This window comes from Chiloscyllium plagiosum, unplaced genomic scaffold (genome assembly GCF_037043375.1).
Source record: "Chiloscyllium plagiosum isolate Xiang-an unplaced genomic scaffold, Cpla_swu_hap1 HiC_scaffold_24, whole genome shotgun sequence".
Taxonomy (NCBI): domain Eukaryota; kingdom Metazoa; phylum Chordata; class Chondrichthyes; order Orectolobiformes; family Hemiscylliidae; genus Chiloscyllium; species Chiloscyllium plagiosum.
In genome coordinates, this window is record NW_028270162.1 from 9,194,959 (window position 1) to 9,213,112 (window position 18,154).

An 18,154-nucleotide genomic window follows, 5' to 3' on the forward strand; every position below is an offset into this window, starting at 1 on the left:
GGAGTCACAGGTCGATAGGATATGAAGAAGGCGTTTAGTATGCTTTCCTTTATTGGTCAGAGTATTGAGGAGAGGAGTTGGAAGGTCATGTTGCAGCTGTACAGGATGTTGGTTCGGCCACTGTTGGAATATTGCGTGCAATTCTGGTCTCTTTCCTGTCGGAAAGATGTTGTGAAACTTGAAAGGGTTCAGAAAAGATTTACAATAATGTTGCCAGAGTTGGAGGATTTGAGCTATAGGGAGAGGCTGAACAGGCTGGAGCTGTTTTCCCTGGAGCTTTGGAGGTTGAGGGGTGACATTATAGAGGCTTATAAAATCATGAGGGGCATGGTTAGAGTAAATTTCCCTGGGGTGGGGGAGTCCAGAACTAGAGGGCACAGGTTTAGGGTGAGAGGGGCAAGATTTAAGGAGAACTAAGGGGCATCCTTTCCATGCAGAGTATGGTAGGTGTATGGAATGAGTTGCCCGAGGAAGTGGTGGAGGCTAGTACAATTGCAACTTTTAAAAGGCATCTGGATGGGCATATAAATAGGAAGGGTTTGCAGGGATATGGGCCGGGTGCTGGCAGATGTGACTAGATTGGTTTGGGATATCTGGTCAGCATGGACAAGTTGGAATGAAAGGTCTGTTTCCATGCCGTCCATCTCTATGACTATAACTTAATAAGTACTTTGTGTCAGTCTTCACAGAGGAAGACATGAATAATATCCCAACAATTAAGAAGAGTTGTGGGGCAGAGTTGAGTATGGTAGCCGTTACAAAAGAGAAAGTGCAAGAAACGCTAAAAGGTATAAAAATTGATAAATCTCCTGGCCCTGATGGGCTACATCCGAGAGTTCTGAGGGAGGTGACTGTGGAAATAGCGGAGGCGCTGACTGTGATCTTTCAAAAATCACTGGAGTCAGGGAAAGTCTCAGATGATTGGAAAATCGCTGTTGTAACTCCCTTGTTCAAGAAAGGATCAAGACAGAAGATGGAAAATTAGGTTAACCTTAGTTGTAGGTAAAATTCTAGAATCTAGAATGAGATTTCTAAATTCTTAGAAGTGCAGGGTAGGATTAGAACAGGTCAGCATTTAGTAAGGGAAGGTCGTGCCTGACAAACCTGTTAGAATTCTTTGAAGAGGTACCAAGTAGGTTAGACCAGGGAAACCCAGTGGATGTGGTCTATCTAGACTTCCAAAAGGCCTTCGATAAGGTGTCTCACGGGAGGCTGCTGATGAAGGTGAGGACCCATAGTGTTCGAGGTGAGCTACTGGCATGGATTGAGGATTGGCTGTCTGACTGAAGGCAGAGAGTTGGGATAAAAGGTTCTTTTACAGAATGGCAGCTGGTGACAAGTGGTATCCCACAGGGTTCAGTGTTGGGATCACTTTATATATTAATGATCTGGATGAAGGGACTGGCGGCATTCTGGCGAAGTTCACCGATGATACGAAGTTAGGTGGACAGGCAGGTAGTACTGAGGTGGTGGGGAGGCTGCAGAAAGATTTAGACAGTTTCGGCGAGTGGGCCAGGAAATGGCTGATGAAATTCAATCTAAGCAAATGCGAGGTCTTGCACTTTGGAAAAAAGAATTCAGGCATGGACTATTTTCTAAACGGTGAGAAAATTCATAAAGCCAAAGTAAAAAGGGATCTAAAACTCATCCAGGATTCTCTAAAGGTTAACTTGCAGGTTAAGTCCGTGACTAAGAAAGCTAATGTAATGCTGTCATTTATCTCAAGAGGGTTGGAATATAAAAGCAGTGATGTACTTCTGAGATTTTATAAAGCTCTAGTTAGGCCCCATTTAGAATACGGTGTCCAACTTTGGGCCCCACACCTCAGGAAGGACATACTGGCACTGGAGGTTCACATGGATGATCCCTGGAATGGTAGGCCTAACATAGGATGAACGGCTGAGGATCCTGGGATTGTATTCATTAGAGTTTAGAAGATTGAGGGGAGATCTAATAAAAACTTACAAGATAATGCATGGCTGAGAAAGAGTGGATGCTGGGAAGTTGTTTCCATTAGCGGGGAGACTAGGATCCGTGGGCGTAGCCTTAGAATTAGAGGGGTTCAATTAAGAATGGAAATGAGGAGACAATTCTTCAGCCAGTGAGTGCTGGGCCTGTGGAATTCATTGCCATGGAGGGCAGTGGAGGCTGGAATGTTAAATGTCTTCAAGGCAGAGTTTGATAAACTCTTGATCTCGCAAGGAATTAGGGGCTACAGGGAGAGTGCGGGTAAGTGGATTTGAAATGCCCATCAACCATGATTAAATGGTGCAGTGGATTCAATGGGCTGAATGGCCTTACTTCCACTCCTACGTCTTATGGTCTTATGCTTTCCTTATTGGTCAGAGTATTGAGTACAGGAGTTGGGAGGTCATGTTGTAGTTGTACAGGACATTGGTTCGGCCACTTTTAGAATATTACATGCAATTTAGGTCTCCTTCCTGTTGGAAAAATGGTGCGACACTTGAAAGGGTTCAGAAAAGATTTACAAGGATGTTGCCAGAGTTGGAGGATTTGAGCTATAGGTCCAGGCCGAATAGACTGTGGCTGTTTTCCCTCGAGTTTCAGAAGCTGAGAGGTGACCATACAGAGGTTTATAAAATCATGAGGGAATGGATAGGATAAGTAGACAAGGTCTTTTCCCTGGAGGTGGGGTATTCTAGAACTAGAGCGCATAGGTTTAGGATGAGAGGGGAAAGGGACCTAAGGGGCAAATTTTTCACATATATGTATGGAATGCATTCGCAGAGGAAGTGGTGGATGCTAGTACTTTACAGCATTTAGAAGGCATCTGGATGGGTATATGAATAGGAAGGGTTTAGAGGGACATGGGCCAAGTGCTGGCAAATGGGACTAGATTAGGTTAGGATACTTGGTTGGCACGAGTGAGTTGGACCAAAGGGTCTGTTTCTATGCTGTACATCTCTATGATTCTATTTGGATACCCATCACCATGCCTGTGATTTGGAGTAAATACAGAAGCTGTTCAAAGTAAGAATGAACTTAGGCAGGCAGAACTAAGTGGTAGTTGATGAGACTGTATGCCCCTTTTCAAGAATGAAACAGAAAGCTTCTTAGAGAGATTGCACATTAAGGTAAAGGCAGTGGCTCGGTCCAGAAAACTGGAAATTGTCAAACAGATGTTAAGCATCAGAAAAATCATGAAATAAGTGAGGAGAGACTGAACAATGGAAAAACAAACAGAGTGAGAAGTAAGTCTGGGGACAGGGCTGGGCTGAACTTATGGGTAGGCAAGAGCAGTCCTTTGTGTGGATTTTGGGAAGGAGGTAGAAGTGGACTGTGAGTAGTTGGGTAACTAGAAGTTGGGAAACTGTGGAGAGTAGATTGCCAGAGGAAATGAGATCAGTGACAGCCCTGGGAGCAACGAGTACAATATTCAGTGTTAATCATAGTCTGGGGGAAATAGGTGCTCTGTGTGAGAGTTGGCTCTCAGTCCTGCTAAGTAGATGTCAGCACACCAGATGAGAACAGCACTATCCTTTTTGGCATGTTTGATAACAAACTCAGGGTTGAACCTGAGGGAACAGAACGTAGCAAGTTCTGAGGAACACAAATTCAAGTGTATGAGGGGTGCTGAGAACTTAACATGGCTGTTATCAGGTTGGCACTACCCAATAAATGATGAAGTGCAAGTAAAAGGCTGGAATAAGGGGTCCAGGTGGAGTGGGAGTATTGGAGATGGGTGAAAGAATCTGTGTGGCAGGGTGGGGATTCCTGCCCAAAAGTGGGCATGTAATCTGTAAAGGTTACAGAAGAGGAGTTCAATGTCATTTTATGTTTGAGTTGAGGACATAATGGGATAAAGCTAAGTCATTTGCTGAGCACAGATCATTCAGCATCAGAGAGGGGAAGGTCAGAGGGTAGATGAACATTAGGCAAGAAGTGGGATTAGATGAGTGGATGGGTCAGGAGGGGGAGGAAGGATCTAGAGGGGCGTTGGTAGTCTTAAATTTCTGTCACTTGTGTTCCTTGACATTTAAAAAGGAAAAGACAAAGATTTTTTTTGTTAAAATGGCAAATTAAATGCTTTAGCAAAATAGGATCTATCAAGCCAGATTTCATTCTGGGATCTAACTTGTCTAGTCGTGATATCAGTTGGGATCAAAACACAAGCTAATCATTCAATAATGAATGGTTTAATTCATATACCTGTATACTTCAAATTTCAGTGACTTTTTTTATAAGTTCATTGACTATTTTGCATGATCATCCATGTTTTAATAAGCCATACACTTGAACTGATTAATATAGAAGAACCCTTGTGACATGAAAGATGTACCATTTCAGAGATGGTTACATAACAGTACAAGACTTTGGAAGAGAAGACCATTTTGCCCTTTGAGCTTGCTTCATGATTCAATAAGGTTATGGCTAATCTGATTATGGTGTCAACTCAATGCCACTGTTGCATCCCTCTAACCCTTGGTTAATTGACTAACTTTACTCCTCAATGAAATACTTTTTAGAATGGACACTTAAAGTCAGTGCAAAAATATAGAAATAGACAGAGATACGCTGGCTGTCTCATTATAAAGCAGAGGTTGACCCTCCTCAGAACTAAAACCAAAACACCTAAAAAAGAGGAACACCTTGCCTAATAATCTGTAAAAGGAGTGGGAAAAGTGGTGTAACCTGCTTTTCAGAAACTTCTAGTAGTTAACTAAAATAAATCCCTGACACTCACTTTAAAATCAATGAATAACAATTTATTTATCCAACAGTGAACAAATTAACTAAACTATTGACAAACTGAATAAATCCCTTCTAACTACTAACTATTCCCGAATAAAGCAGGATTCTAATGGAATGCTGTTCCAATAAATACAAGTCCCACTCGTATAAACAAAAGGAAGATTTTGGTCTCTCAAAATTACAGCAGTCCCTCATTGGAGTTTGAGCTCAATGTGATGGTAGCAATAGGAGCAACCAGAATAACTGCTTTAACTCCTTCAATCGCAGGATCCCCCTTTCTCACCCAAACTGGTCTGTCAATCAGAGATTCTCTGCTGAAGGAGAAATAAGAACAGAAAAGAAGGAGCTGGATCAGTGAGCAGTGAAGAGATAATTTTTGTAATTCAAGTAGCTACCCCTACACATTCTCTCTCTCATGCAGATAGATGACTTTTTCTCATTTCTCACTCTCACCACTAATCTTTCATGGGAGTTCTGGGGGCCTTTTTGGAAAATGAATTTGCCAGCAGTGCCTATGTATTTTGATCCCTGTTGGGTGCATAAGCCTCTCTCAAAGCAAGAAGCAATTATCAAAAGCGTTTGGAACTAGCCAATGGCCATTTAAGAAAGCGATGAAGATAAACTTTCCATTAGACTGTCATAAACCAGAGAGAAGTGGAGGCAGGATAATTTAATACTTTTGAGGCAGAGGTAATAAATTCGTGGCTAACAAGTAAGTCAAAGGTTATTGGTAATAGGTCAGAATGTGATGTTGATTCCACAAATCAGAGCAGATATTTTGTTATTGAATAGAGGAGGTGGTATGAGGGACCCAATAGCCTACTCTTGCACTTAATTTTGTATTGCATGTATTGCAGAATAACCTCTCCAAAAACAAAACGGCACATGATCAAAAACAGTCCACATATCAAGAGATGGGATATTTCCACAAAAAAATACTGGGGTGCAATTAAAAACATTGTTTCAAGCGTAATTACTTGATGAAATTGGCCTTCTTGTACAAGTTATGCTCAAGTGATATGTTGGGTTAGATCAATCAAGAAAACACTTAAGTGCAAAATAAAGGCAAGCCATTACTTCCCTCGCTATTTGCATGAGGACCATGGAGGTAGGGAAAGTAGCTGATTGTTGGCAACTCCAAATACTCTGGATATTTTATGGAAGTAACAAAAAGAACTGAATAACTGATATGCTCTTTCTGAGGAATAGTTGAATCATTTTGGTATTGTAGGGCGGCTCAGTGGTTCGCACTGCCGCCACACAGCACTAGGGTCCCAGGTTCGATTCCAGCCTCGGGCGACTGACTGTGTGGAGTTTGCACATTCTCCCAGTGTCAGCATGGGTTTCCTCCAGATGCTCCGGTTTCCCCCACACAGTCCAAAGATGTGCAGATTAGGTGAATGGATATGCTAAATTGCCCACAGTGTTCAGGGATTTGTAGGTTACGTGCATTCGGCAAATATAGAGTAGGGGAATGGGTCTGGGTGGGTTACTCTTTGGAGGGTCGGTGTGGACTTGTTGGACCAAAGGGCCTGTTTCCACACTGCAGGGATTCTAATTCTAATTCTAAAAGCCGCCAGGAGAATTGGGAACTGTCAAATTCAAATGAAATGCCTGCATCTGAATGCAATGAAACTCAACAATGTTGATGATCTAATCATTTGATGCTGGTATGATTTACTGCACAAAATAGCACAAGGAGATATGTTTAGTTCTGAAATGATTGGCATTCCTGATGCTGGCATCCACTTCTGTTGGATGTTCTGAAAACATTTTATCTGCTCATTACAGGATAAACTGAAAGCAATTATCTTTGGCACAAAGTTCACCCCACCAGCAGAGAAGGCAGCTGCATTTGACTACATGCCGGCCCACTGAAGCAGCAGCTTTTGGAGCCGCTCCAGTTGTCTGTTGCTATTGACAACAGACATGGCCAGCAAATCCACTGTCAGCATTGATAAGATGATCCTGATGTCTAGATTGCTCACTGACATGGAAATGACTGCTGTCAAGGCGTGAAGAAGAGGTACAGATAAGTGAGTCCAATGAGTAGCTGCTTATGATCCAGTGCTCATCGGGGTGTCCAAATCTGTCTGTTTGGTGAGGACTGGCTGATAACTCTGCTGCATACACTGCTCATGGGTCTTTCTTCTGTTCTGACTACTTAATGAAAAATATATTCGAGTTGGAAACAAAACAAACTGCCAAATACTTTGCAATGTGACTGGAACTGTGTTGTGCAGTGTGCTTTTTCATCAAGCACTTTTCAATTTACATTTTTATTTATTTTTAGTGCAGTATTTCTGAGTTAGCAAATTTGAACCATTCGATATTCTGAATGTATTTTTCTGAGTGAGAAATAAAAACAAATTTTTGATTAGATTAGATTCCCTACAGTGTGGAAACAGGCCCTTCAGCCCAACCAGTCCACACTGACCCTCCGAGGAATAACCCATCCAGACTCATTTCCCTCTGACTAATGCACCTAACGCTTACATTAGATTAGATTAGATTAGATTAGATTAGATTACTTACAGTGTGGAAACAGGCCCTTCGGCCCAACAAGTCCACACCGACCCGCCGAAGCGTAACCCACCCATACCCCTACATTTACCTCCTTACCTAACACTACGGGCAATTTAGCATGGCCAATTCACCTGACTTGCACATCTTTGGACTGTGGGAGGAAACCGGAGCACCCGGAGAAAACCCACACAGATACGGGGAGAATGTGCAAACTCCACACAGTCAGTCGTCCGAGGTTGGAATCGAACCTGGGACCCTGGTGCTGTGAGGAGCAGTGCTAACCACTGAGCCACCGTGCTGCCCCTTTTGATTCTCTTCAACGAGGCAGGAACACTGTCCAACAGTCAAAGAAACAGTTGGATTGTATTTTGAACTCAAGACTAGTTGCAGAATCCTAGAACATGCTCAATGAATAATTTGGAGCTGTAACATGGGGCTGCAACAGTCAACATCCCTACATAATAGGGCACTTTCCTTGTTCAATCAAGTTTGAGCTATATCCTGGTACTGAAATGTTCCACAGGACCAAGAACATTTGGATTTTCCTCAGCTTCTTGCTATTGGTAATATACAGCCATTTTTTACAGGTTGCTTTGTCTGATTGATTGTCATCAGTGTCAACATTTCTGACAAAAATAAGCAGTTAGAAAGTCCTTTGTCGCACTCAGTACTGTGGAACTTAAGTAGTCCAGGTCAAACCAAAACACCGTTAGAATCATGGAGGCTTGTCATCACTCCTAAAGTTAGAACTGCACATAGACTATACCTTTATAAGAAGTCTGTTACCTTACCTTACATATGTGTATGTGTACATAAGTCATTTACAGTGGCTGAACAGATAGAGAGAGCTGTTAATAAAGCAGGTGGTATTCTAGGCTTCATTGATATGGGCATATGTTGTGGGTATGTTGGCTGAGCTGTGAGTTTGGTTTGCAGATGTTTCATCCCCTTCCTATGTGACATCCTCAGCTTTCCTTGTTTATCTTAGCACCTCTCACCCATAGGTATTCAAGGTTTGTGTAAAGATTTGTAGCTCGGTTGCCAGTTGTAGTTGTTGCGGGTATGTTCACCAAGCTAAATATTTGGTTTGCAGACGTTTCGTCCCCTTTCTAGGTGACATCCTTTGATGTCGGAGGATGTCACTTAGAAAGGGGACGAAGCATCTGCAAACCAAATTCACAGCTCGGCAAACATACCCACAACAACTTCAACTGGCACCTGAGCTACAAATCTTTACAAAAACCAGCAATATATATAACTTACACAGGATACTGGTTAAAACCCCAGTAGTCCATACAGTTCTGCCTACCATCAATAGAAAGGATGGGAATGCAATGGAGGAAGTGCAGAAAGATCAGGAAAGTTTGAATGGTTTTCCTTGGATAGAAGGCTAAAGTAGATCTAATAAAAAAGTTTTCAAATCATTAAGGGTCTCGAAAGAGCAGACAGGGAGAAACTGTTCCTATTCGGAAATGGATTGAGAAACAGACCACATTTTAAAGGATTTTGCAAAAGAGGCAAATGCAAGGAGGAATTATAACATTATTACACAGTGAGTAGTTAGGGTCTGGCATGTACTGCCTGGAAGTGCGGTTGACACAGGTTCAATTGAGACATTCAAATAGAAACAAAGATCAGGGTTATGAGGGCTCATACCCGAAATGTCGATTCTCCTGCTCCTCGGATGCTGCTTGACCTGCTGTACTTGACTCTGATCTCCAGCATCTGCAGTCCTCACTTTCTCCTCAGGATTATGAGGAAAAGGCAGGAGATTTGCACTCAGTTAAAATGCTCATAATGTTCTCACAGACACAATGGGACAAAGTGCCTCCTCTTGCACCATAACAATTCTGAGATTGTGAATGACCTCACTTATGAGGATGAGAAACATAAATTGGGTTTGATGTTGAAGGAGGAGAAAGTGAAGACTGCAGATGCTAGAGATCAGAGTCAAGAGTGTAGTACTGGAAAAGCACAGCAGGTCAGGCAGCATCCAAGGAGCAGGAGAACCGATGTTTCAGGCATAAGCCATTCATCATGGTGTTGAAGACCATGTTTATTTTACTAGACCTTAAACTTGATACAGTCACTAGAGTCTACAATTCATTCACTGTAGGTCAAATCTTACTATCCACTTTCATTTTGAGAATTATGATTATAATCTCCTCCAAACTTTCATTAGTGCTTTTTCAAAAAAAAAGAGATTAGTTCTCCTTCCAGTACAATATTTGTTTTCATCTCCTGATGTTCTAAATTTCATAAACTCTGATCTAACTGCAAGATACTGGTTTTCAAGAGCTCACAAAAATGTCTGATATATGAGGTATTTCTGAATAATTTAGAATCGTGTAAAAAATGTTGAGTAAGATTAGTGGCTCTGTAATGGAATTGTGTATTTATTTCAATGCAAGAGACCCATCAGGGAAGGTGGATGAACTCATGGCATGGAGGATATGGAAGATAGAGAACGTGGGGAAATAAATAGCAACATCTTGAAAAATGTCCATATTACAGAGAAGGTGGTGCTGGAATCTTAAAATGCATAAACGTGGATAATTCCCCAGGACCTGATCAGGTGTACCCTAGAACTCTGTGGGAAGATGGAAAGTGATTGCTGGACCCCTTGCTGAGATATTTGTATCACTGATAACCACAGGTCAGGTGCCAGAAGACTGAAGACTGGCTAATGTGGTGCCATTATTTTAGAAAAGTGGTAAGGAAAAGCCAGGGAATTATAGACTAGTGACCGTGACATCAGTGGTGGGCAACTTGTTGGAGGGAATCCTGAGGGACAGGATTTACATGTATTTGGAAAGGCAAGGACTGATTAGGGCTAGTCAACATGGCTTTGTACATGGGAAATAGTGTCTCACTATCTTAATTGCATTTTTTGAACAAGTAACAAAGAGGATTGATGTGGGCAAAGCTGTGGACATCATCTATATCAACTTCAGTAAGGTGCTTGACAATGTTTTTCATGATAGACTAGTTAGCAAGGTTAGATCACATGGAAAACAGCTATTCGGATATAAAACTGGCTCTAAGAAAAAGGCAGAGGATAAAACATAGAATATTACAACGCTGTACAGGCCCTTTGGCCCTTGATGTTGTGCAGACCTGTGAAACCAATCTGAAGCCCATCTAACCTACACTACTCCATTATCATCCATATGTTTATCTAATGACCATTTAAATGCCCTTAAAGTTGGCAAGTTTACTACTGTTGCAGTCGTAGATGGTGGTGGAGGTTGCTTTTCAGACTGGAGACCTGTGACTAGCGGTGTGCCACAAGGATTCGAATTGGTTCCACTGCTTTGCGTCATTTATATAAATGCTTTGGTTGCGAAGATAGGAGGTATGGTTAGTAAGTTTGCAGATGACATCAAAATTGAAAGTTTGGTGGACAGCGAAGAAAGTACAGCGGAATCTTGATCAGATGGCCAACGGACCGAGGAATGGCAGATGGAGTTTAATTTAGATAAATCTGAAGTGTTGCATTTTGGAAAGGCAAATCAGGGCAGGACTTATAAACTTCATGGTAAAGTCCTGGGGAGTGTTGCTGAACAAAGAGACCTGAGTGTGGGTTCATAATTCTTTCAAAGTAGAGTCACAGGTAGATAGGACAGTGAAGATGGTATTTGATATGCTTGCCTTTATTGGTCAGTGCATTAAGTATAGGAGTTGGGAGGTTATGTTGTGGCTGTACAGGACGTTGGGTAGGCCACTAGTAGGATAGGGGGCGGCACGGTGGCTCAGTGGTTAGTTCTGCTGCCTCACAGCACCAGGGTACCAGGTTAAATTCCAGCCTTGGTCAACTGTCTGTGTGGAGTTTGCACATTCTCCCTGTGTCTGCGTGGGTTTCCTCCGGGTGCTCCGGTTTCCTCCCACAGTCCAAAGATGTGCAGGTCAGGTGAATTGGCCATGCTAAATTGCCCATAGTGTTAGGTGCATCGGTCAGAGGGAAATGGGTCTGAGTGGGTTACTCTTTGGAGGGTCAGGTGTGGATTGGTTGGGCTGAAGGGCCTGTTTTCACACTGTAGGGAATCTAATCTGAATGATAGTGTGAGTAATTCTGCTCTCCCTGCTCCCTGGACGTTGTAAAACTTGAAAGGTTCAGAAAAGATTTATAAAGATGTTGCCAGGGTTCGAGGATTTGAGCTATAGGGGGAGGCTGGATAGACTGGGATTATTTTCCCTGCAGCGTTGGAGGCTGAGAGGTGACCTTATAGAGGTTTATAAAATCGTGAGGGGCATGGATATGGTGAATAGCCAAGATCATTTTCCTGGGGTGGAGGAGTCCAAAACTATAGGCCATAGGTTTAAGATGAGAGGGAAAGATTTAAAAGGGACCTAAGGGGCAATGTTTTCATGCAAAGGGAAGTGAGGTCATGGAATGAGCTGCCAGAGGAAATGAAGGAGGCTGGTCCAATCACAACATTTAAGAGGCACCTGGATGGATATATGAATAGGAAGGATTTAGAGGTATTTGGGCCAAATGCTGGCAAATGGGACTAGATTAATTTAAGGTATCTGATTGGCTTGTATGAGTTGGACAGAAGGGTCTGTTTCCATGATATCCATGTTAAACGATCAGTTGAAATTCGGAAATGCATGATTCAATATAAACTCAGAAATACAGAGGTGGTTGGAGGCAGTTTTCCAAGGTTCTATTGCTTAATATGAGGAAATGATATAAAAAAAAGCAGACTGTTTCTCAATTAAAAGAAGGTTTGGGGTGAGCTGGCATTAGGTTACAACTTGAAAACTTATTCTGACGTTTGGAGATAGAGTGGAAATTTAAGTGATACAAGTCAAAATGTATATCAAGGCATAGAATTCACAAAGCAATGAGAAGATCTGTGATCCCAGCACAAACAAATAGACTCTATGATAGTTTTCTTAGCACACAGATATTCAGCAATTCTGAAATTAAACTGTGCCAGGTCAGAGGCAGGGTTGCAAATTAAAATTAAAAGCTACCAGGTTAATATTGATATATATTAACAATTGTATTATTAGTTGATTCATGGTTAACTCCATATTGCAATAAAGAAGCATTCAACCCAGCTGCCATTATGTTAGCTTTATAATTACATAGAAAGTAAAACCCAGAAACAATCACACACAATCATAGAAACCTGCTGAATCCTTGCCAATGTTTGTGCTCCACATCTGCTCCCATTCTTCACCTAACCCCTATCACCACAACATTTTCCAATTTCTTTCTTTCTTGTTAAAAATCACACAACACCAGGTTAGATTTTTAACTTTGTACACCCCAGTCCAACACCGGCATAATCATTTCTTTCTTGTGTAATTATTTGGCATCCTTTTATGTGTTTGGATCAGTTCAGGCTATCATCAGCAAACAGAGATAGATAGACCATTACAACGTTCAGGTCACAAGTGTCTTTTATGCACTATTTTTATAAATTAGTGTAGACGTGGTTGAATAATCTGTGTCAATTGTGATAAATTACCTATTAGAAAAATATCATATATCCACTTTGAACAATGGAAATTTGGAACATTTCATCCAGGTTAAACTGCTATTCAGATTTTTTTTTACAAATCAGAGTCAATATCATAGTTGAGATATTTACTATGCAGAACAGCCAGTAAGTTAAACCAGATGAAACCGGATTAGTAGTTAAAAGTCCATTTTTGTTGTGCTTTTTCCTCAATAAGCTCATAGCAAGACACCATCTCTGTTATTATGCAAAAACAAACATTTATTTAATATAGAAACATGAACTGCACCACTTCGAGCACAAAATACTGCAGTCTAAGACATACTTATTTTGGACTCCAAATTTGGACTGCAAAATATCCTTTCGACATTTGCAGTGATTTTGCCATATTCATTGTGTGACGAAGCTGTTCCTTTAACAAGGTTAGGTTGTCCTTAGGCTTTTTCCAGAGAGGTTGTAAATGACACAGATTCTGAAAAGTCTGAGGCTGGATGGACTTTAGGGTCAATTTGTTTACAGCTAACAGAAACTGCCTCAGTGAGGAGGCTTTCAAGTTTAAAAAAAACTTATATAATGAAAGGGGAGTGGCCAGTTATCCAAGCTGAGCTATTCTTTGGGTGGAATTCAGCTGTGTGTGTGTTTGTGAAGAAAGGCTACTGAATCCTCTCTCTCTGACTTCATTCCTGTAAGAACTTGTGTTTCATTTTACCTTTTGTGTCAAGGGGTGTTTATGGGGATTGTTGCAAGTATTTCGGAACAGCATCATTAAGTTAGGACAGTCTGTTGGGTTTTCCGACAGGATAAGTTATTCGATATTCTGTTTTCTGTTCTTTGTGTTTCATTCAGTAATTTTGTAAATAAATTCTGTTGTTTAAAACTAAATAGTTTAGCTAGCTGATTCCCTCCTGGAATATCCACTGTATACTTGCTTAAACCAAATAACAAAGTTAGGTTCTCGGCTACCTTCTTGAAATATTTTAAGGGACCTGGCCTGGTCCATAAGACTTGTTATTGTTGTTTAATTATCACATTTACTGTAAGCATGGCCTGACTTCTTGCAGATGTGAATATATTAAAGAATAAAATGAAAAAGATATTTCAAACTTGTGCTCTGCAATGGAGAATTAAAGACACCCCAGAACTGGCTGCTTTTAGACTGACAATAAAGGTTTACACAGTGAAAACAGGATGCCTCAAGGTTTATAAACACACACTCCTTCCATATTTGCATTCAGGTATGAGGTGTAAAAGAATGCAGACTTTTGAGCACGAGTGAGATCAGGACTCTGATCACTTCTGGCTGATCACTGCAATAGTCAGAATTAGCCAGACCCCAATTCTTATGTGCAAGACATGATTTGTTCTGGAGATTCAACCAAATTTTCAACAACTGCAGGAAATAAAGCTACTGTTGTGGTCCTTCTAATGCCATGTTTTGTCTTCATTTAGAGATTAGTCCTAACTGAGAATACATTGTAGCTTTATATTTCCTGTATCTTTAGTTGCATTTAATGACAAACTATCAAGTTTGATTAAACATTGAAAAAAACTTATTAAACATTGCTGTATCTGAACTATGGTTAAAATGAGTTGAATGTTCAATTTTAAGACTCAAGAAAAATATATTTGTGCATTCTGAGGGCTTCAAATGTTTTATGTTGATTTATATTCATTAGGTATTCTAATGAAACTTGGCATAGCCAAAATGGGTACAACATTGGTTGTTTCTGAGAGTTTGGATCATGATGAAACAGAAAAAGGTTATTGTGATCTGCTATGTTAACTTTGTTGCTCTGCATAGCTGGTAACTACCCTGCTGAGCATTTCCAGCAATTTTTCTTTTCATTTCAGAAACCAGCACTGCTTCCCTGAGCAATATGATAGATGGCTTCACCACAAACACTGAGGAGGAGAGCTGGAAAGACATCATTTGTCTTCCATGCACCTGCAAAATATGCCTTTATCTATTATTTAAATTATTTTCAATTCATTTACAGAGACCATCATATGCTATGATCTTCATTTCAGGAATGTGGCCTAAATCTTTTGGCAGTAGTGACAACTATTATATCCTTGCCAATTCATGACTGGGCAGAAGATTGTGGAATCATGTTCACTGGTGGATACTTGTCAGGTTAACATTCAAGGTCATCTAAATGGTTGGGATCCAACTCAGTATTGTCTTAAAGCTCCTGCTTTGGCCAAGTGCTAAAGTCTTTCATTTACTGTATAAAGTCCCAAAGCTTGAATGCATAGAAAAGGGATCGCACAGGTGTTATGGACCAAGCCAGACCCCCTCAAAATATTTTAAGAAGGTAGCCCAGATCCTAACTTTTATTCTTTTAAAGGCAGATGCATAGTGGATATTTGAGGAGTGATGTAGCTGGTCAAACCACTCGGCTTCAAGCAAAACAATTTATTTACACATTACGATTAAAACAGTAACAAAAGAAAACAGGATTTAGATTAACTTAACTATTTGAAAACTTAATGAAGCTGTTCCAATTCTCACATCATCCCATAAACATACACCTTGACAACTGGTTCTTAAAGGCAGGACAGATTTCAGAGACAAAATTCAGGCAGGACCTCTGTTGAAGTATGGAACCTCTTTTCACTGCAGCTGCTTCTCTGCTACCAGTAGCTTCTGACTGCTTGCTGAAACCAACCAAACTAGTAAAAACCTGAACTGAGAGAAGTGACCATAGAGTCATAGAGATGTACAGCATGGAAACAGATCCTTTGGTCCAACCCGTCCATGCCGACCAGATATCCCAACCCAATCTAGTCCCACCTGCCAGCACCCGGCCCATATCCCTCCAAACCCTTCCTATTCATATACCTATCCAAATGCCTCTTAAATATTGCAATTGTACCAGCCTCCACCATATCCTCTGACAGCTCATTCCATACACGTACCACCCTCTGCGTGAAAACGTTGCCCCTTAGGTCTCTTTTATATCTTTCCCCTCTCACCCTAAACCGATGCCCTCGAGTTCTGGACTCCCCCACTCCAGGGAAAAGACTTGGTCTATTTACCCTATCCATGCCCCTCATAATTTTGTAAACCTCTAAGGTCACCTCTCCGCCTCAGATGCTCCAGGGAAAACAGCCGCAGCCTGTTCAGCCTCTCCCTGTAGCTCAGATCCTCCAACCCTGGCAACATAGTTGTAAATCTTTTCTGAACCCTTTTAAGTTTCACAACAACTTTCCGACAGGAAGGAGACCCCTCCCCTTCCATTGCACAACCGTTTAAAAAAACCTAAAGGCCTCCTCTGATTGTTGCCTTAGGCAGTGTCTGTTAGCCATTACTTTATAATCCCCTCTTGTAAAAAATCAAGGATAACATAACCTTGTTAAAGAGGCAGCATCATCATACAGATTACAGAGGAGGAAGTCCTGGATGTCTTGAAACGGTTAAAGATGGATAAATCCCCAGGACCTGATCAGGTGTACCTGAGAACTCTGTGGGAAGCTAGAGAAGTGATTGCTGGGCCTCTTGTTGAGATATTTGTATCATCGATAGTCACAGGTGAGGTGCCGGAAGGCTGAAAGTTGGCAAATGTGGTGCCACTGTTTAAGAAGGGCGGTAAAGACAAGCCAGGGAACTATAGACCGGTGAGCCTGACCTCGGTAGTGGGCAAGTTGTTGGAGGGAATCCTGAGGGACAGACTTACATGTATTTGGAAAGGCAAGGACTGATAGTCAACATGGCTTTTTGTGTGGGAAATCATGTCTCACAAACTTAAATGAGTTTTTTGAAGAAGTAACAAACAGTATTGATGAGGGCAGAGCAGTAGATGTGATCTATATGGACTTCAGTAAGGCGTTCGACAAGGTTCCCCATGGGAGACTGGTTAGCAAGGCTAGATCTCATGGAATACAGAGAGAACTAGCCATTTGGACACAGAATTGGCTCAAAGGTAGAAGACAGAGGGTAGTGGTGGAGGGTTGTTTATCAGACTGGAGGCCTGTGACCAGTGGAGTGCCACAAGGATCGGTGCTGGGTCCTCTACTTTTTGTCATTTACATAAATGATTTGGATGTGAGCATAAGAGGTACAGTTAGTAAGTTTGCAAATGACACCAAACTTGGAGGTGTAGTGGACAGTGAAAAGGGTTACCTCAGATTACAACAGGATCTGGACCAGAGGGGCCGATGGACTGAGAAGTGGTAGATGGAGTTTAATTCAGATAGATGCGAGGTGCTGCATTTTGGGAAAGCAAATCTTAGCAGGACTTATACACTTAATGGTAAAGTCCTAGGGAGTGTTGCTGAACAAAGAGACCTTGGAGTGCAGGTTCATAGCTCCTTTAAAGTAGAGTCGCAGGTAGATAGGATAGTGAAGAAGGCGTTTGGTATGCTTTCCTTTATTGGTCAGAGTATTGAGTATAGGAGTTGAGAGGTCATGTTACGGCTGTACAGGACATTGGTTAGGCCACTGTTGGAATATTGCGTGCAATTCTGGTCTCCTTCCTATCGGAAAGGTGTTGTGAAACTTGAAAGGGTTCAGAAAAGATTTACAAGGATGTTACCAGGGTTGGAGGATCTGAGCTATAGGGAGAGGCTGAACAGGCTGGGACTGTTTTCCCTGGAGCGTCGGAGGCTAAGGGGTGACCTTATAGAGGTTTACAAAATTATGATAGGCATGGATAGGATAAATAGACAAAGTCTTTTCCTTGGAGTGGGGGAGTCCAGAACGAGAGGGCATAGGTTTATGGTGAGAGAGGAAAGATATAAAAGAGACCTAACGGGCAACATTTTCACAGAGAGGGTGGTACGTGTATGGAATGAGCTGCTAGAGGAAGTGGTGGAGGCTGGTACAATTGCAACATTTAAGAGGCATTTGGATGGGTATATGAATAGGAAGGGTTTGTTGGGATATGGGCCGGGTGCTGGCAGGTGGGACTAGATTAGGTTGGCATATCTGGTCGGCATGGACAGGTTGGACCGAAGGGTCCGTTTCCATCCTGTACATCTCTATGACTATATAGGGCTCACACTGCAATGAAGTGATAGCTGAACTGTGTAATTTTTACATTTTACATGAAGTCAAATCAAAAGATAAAAGATAATTCTGTTCATTAAGACAAAACGGTTTGTCTGAAAATGACAGACGAGGAGTGATATACTTGGCATTATATGTGAGGCACAGATTCAGAGATCTCATTCACACAATATTCATTGATAAACTGACTCAATCATCCTGATTTTAAGTTGGAGTGGGCATATCATCTCAAAGAAAGTAGCAGGTAAACCCACATTCAAAATCTATTTAAGCCCCGGCCTGGTTTCTGCCAAACAGCAGGGCAGGGAGCTAAAGCTGGAGCTCAAATATAATGCTCCAACCAATAAAATCAAGCAATCCTGCACAGATGAATTAATACTGCATAAATGTATTTTCCATGTCTTACACGTACACTGATGCATAGAAAAATGAAAGA

General features: G+C 41.5%; 1 protein-coding gene and 1 long non-coding RNA gene across 4 annotated transcripts in view; one reads left to right on the forward strand and one right to left on the reverse strand.

The window, feature by feature from the left end:
- tango2 (transport and golgi organization 2 homolog (Drosophila)) overlaps positions 1-18,154 on the reverse strand; it is a 214,006-nt gene that overhangs the window by 110,115 nt on the left and 85,737 nt on the right. The window lies entirely within an intron of this gene.
- Positions 1-18,154, forward strand: part of LOC148145353 (uncharacterized) — a 28,097-nt gene that overhangs the window by 9,323 nt on the left and 620 nt on the right. Inside the window, exon 2 of the long non-coding RNA XR_015761233.1 lies at positions 6,505-6,739. This is a non-coding gene — a long non-coding RNA (uncharacterized LOC148145353). The remainder of the gene's footprint in view (positions 1-6,504; positions 6,740-18,154) is intronic.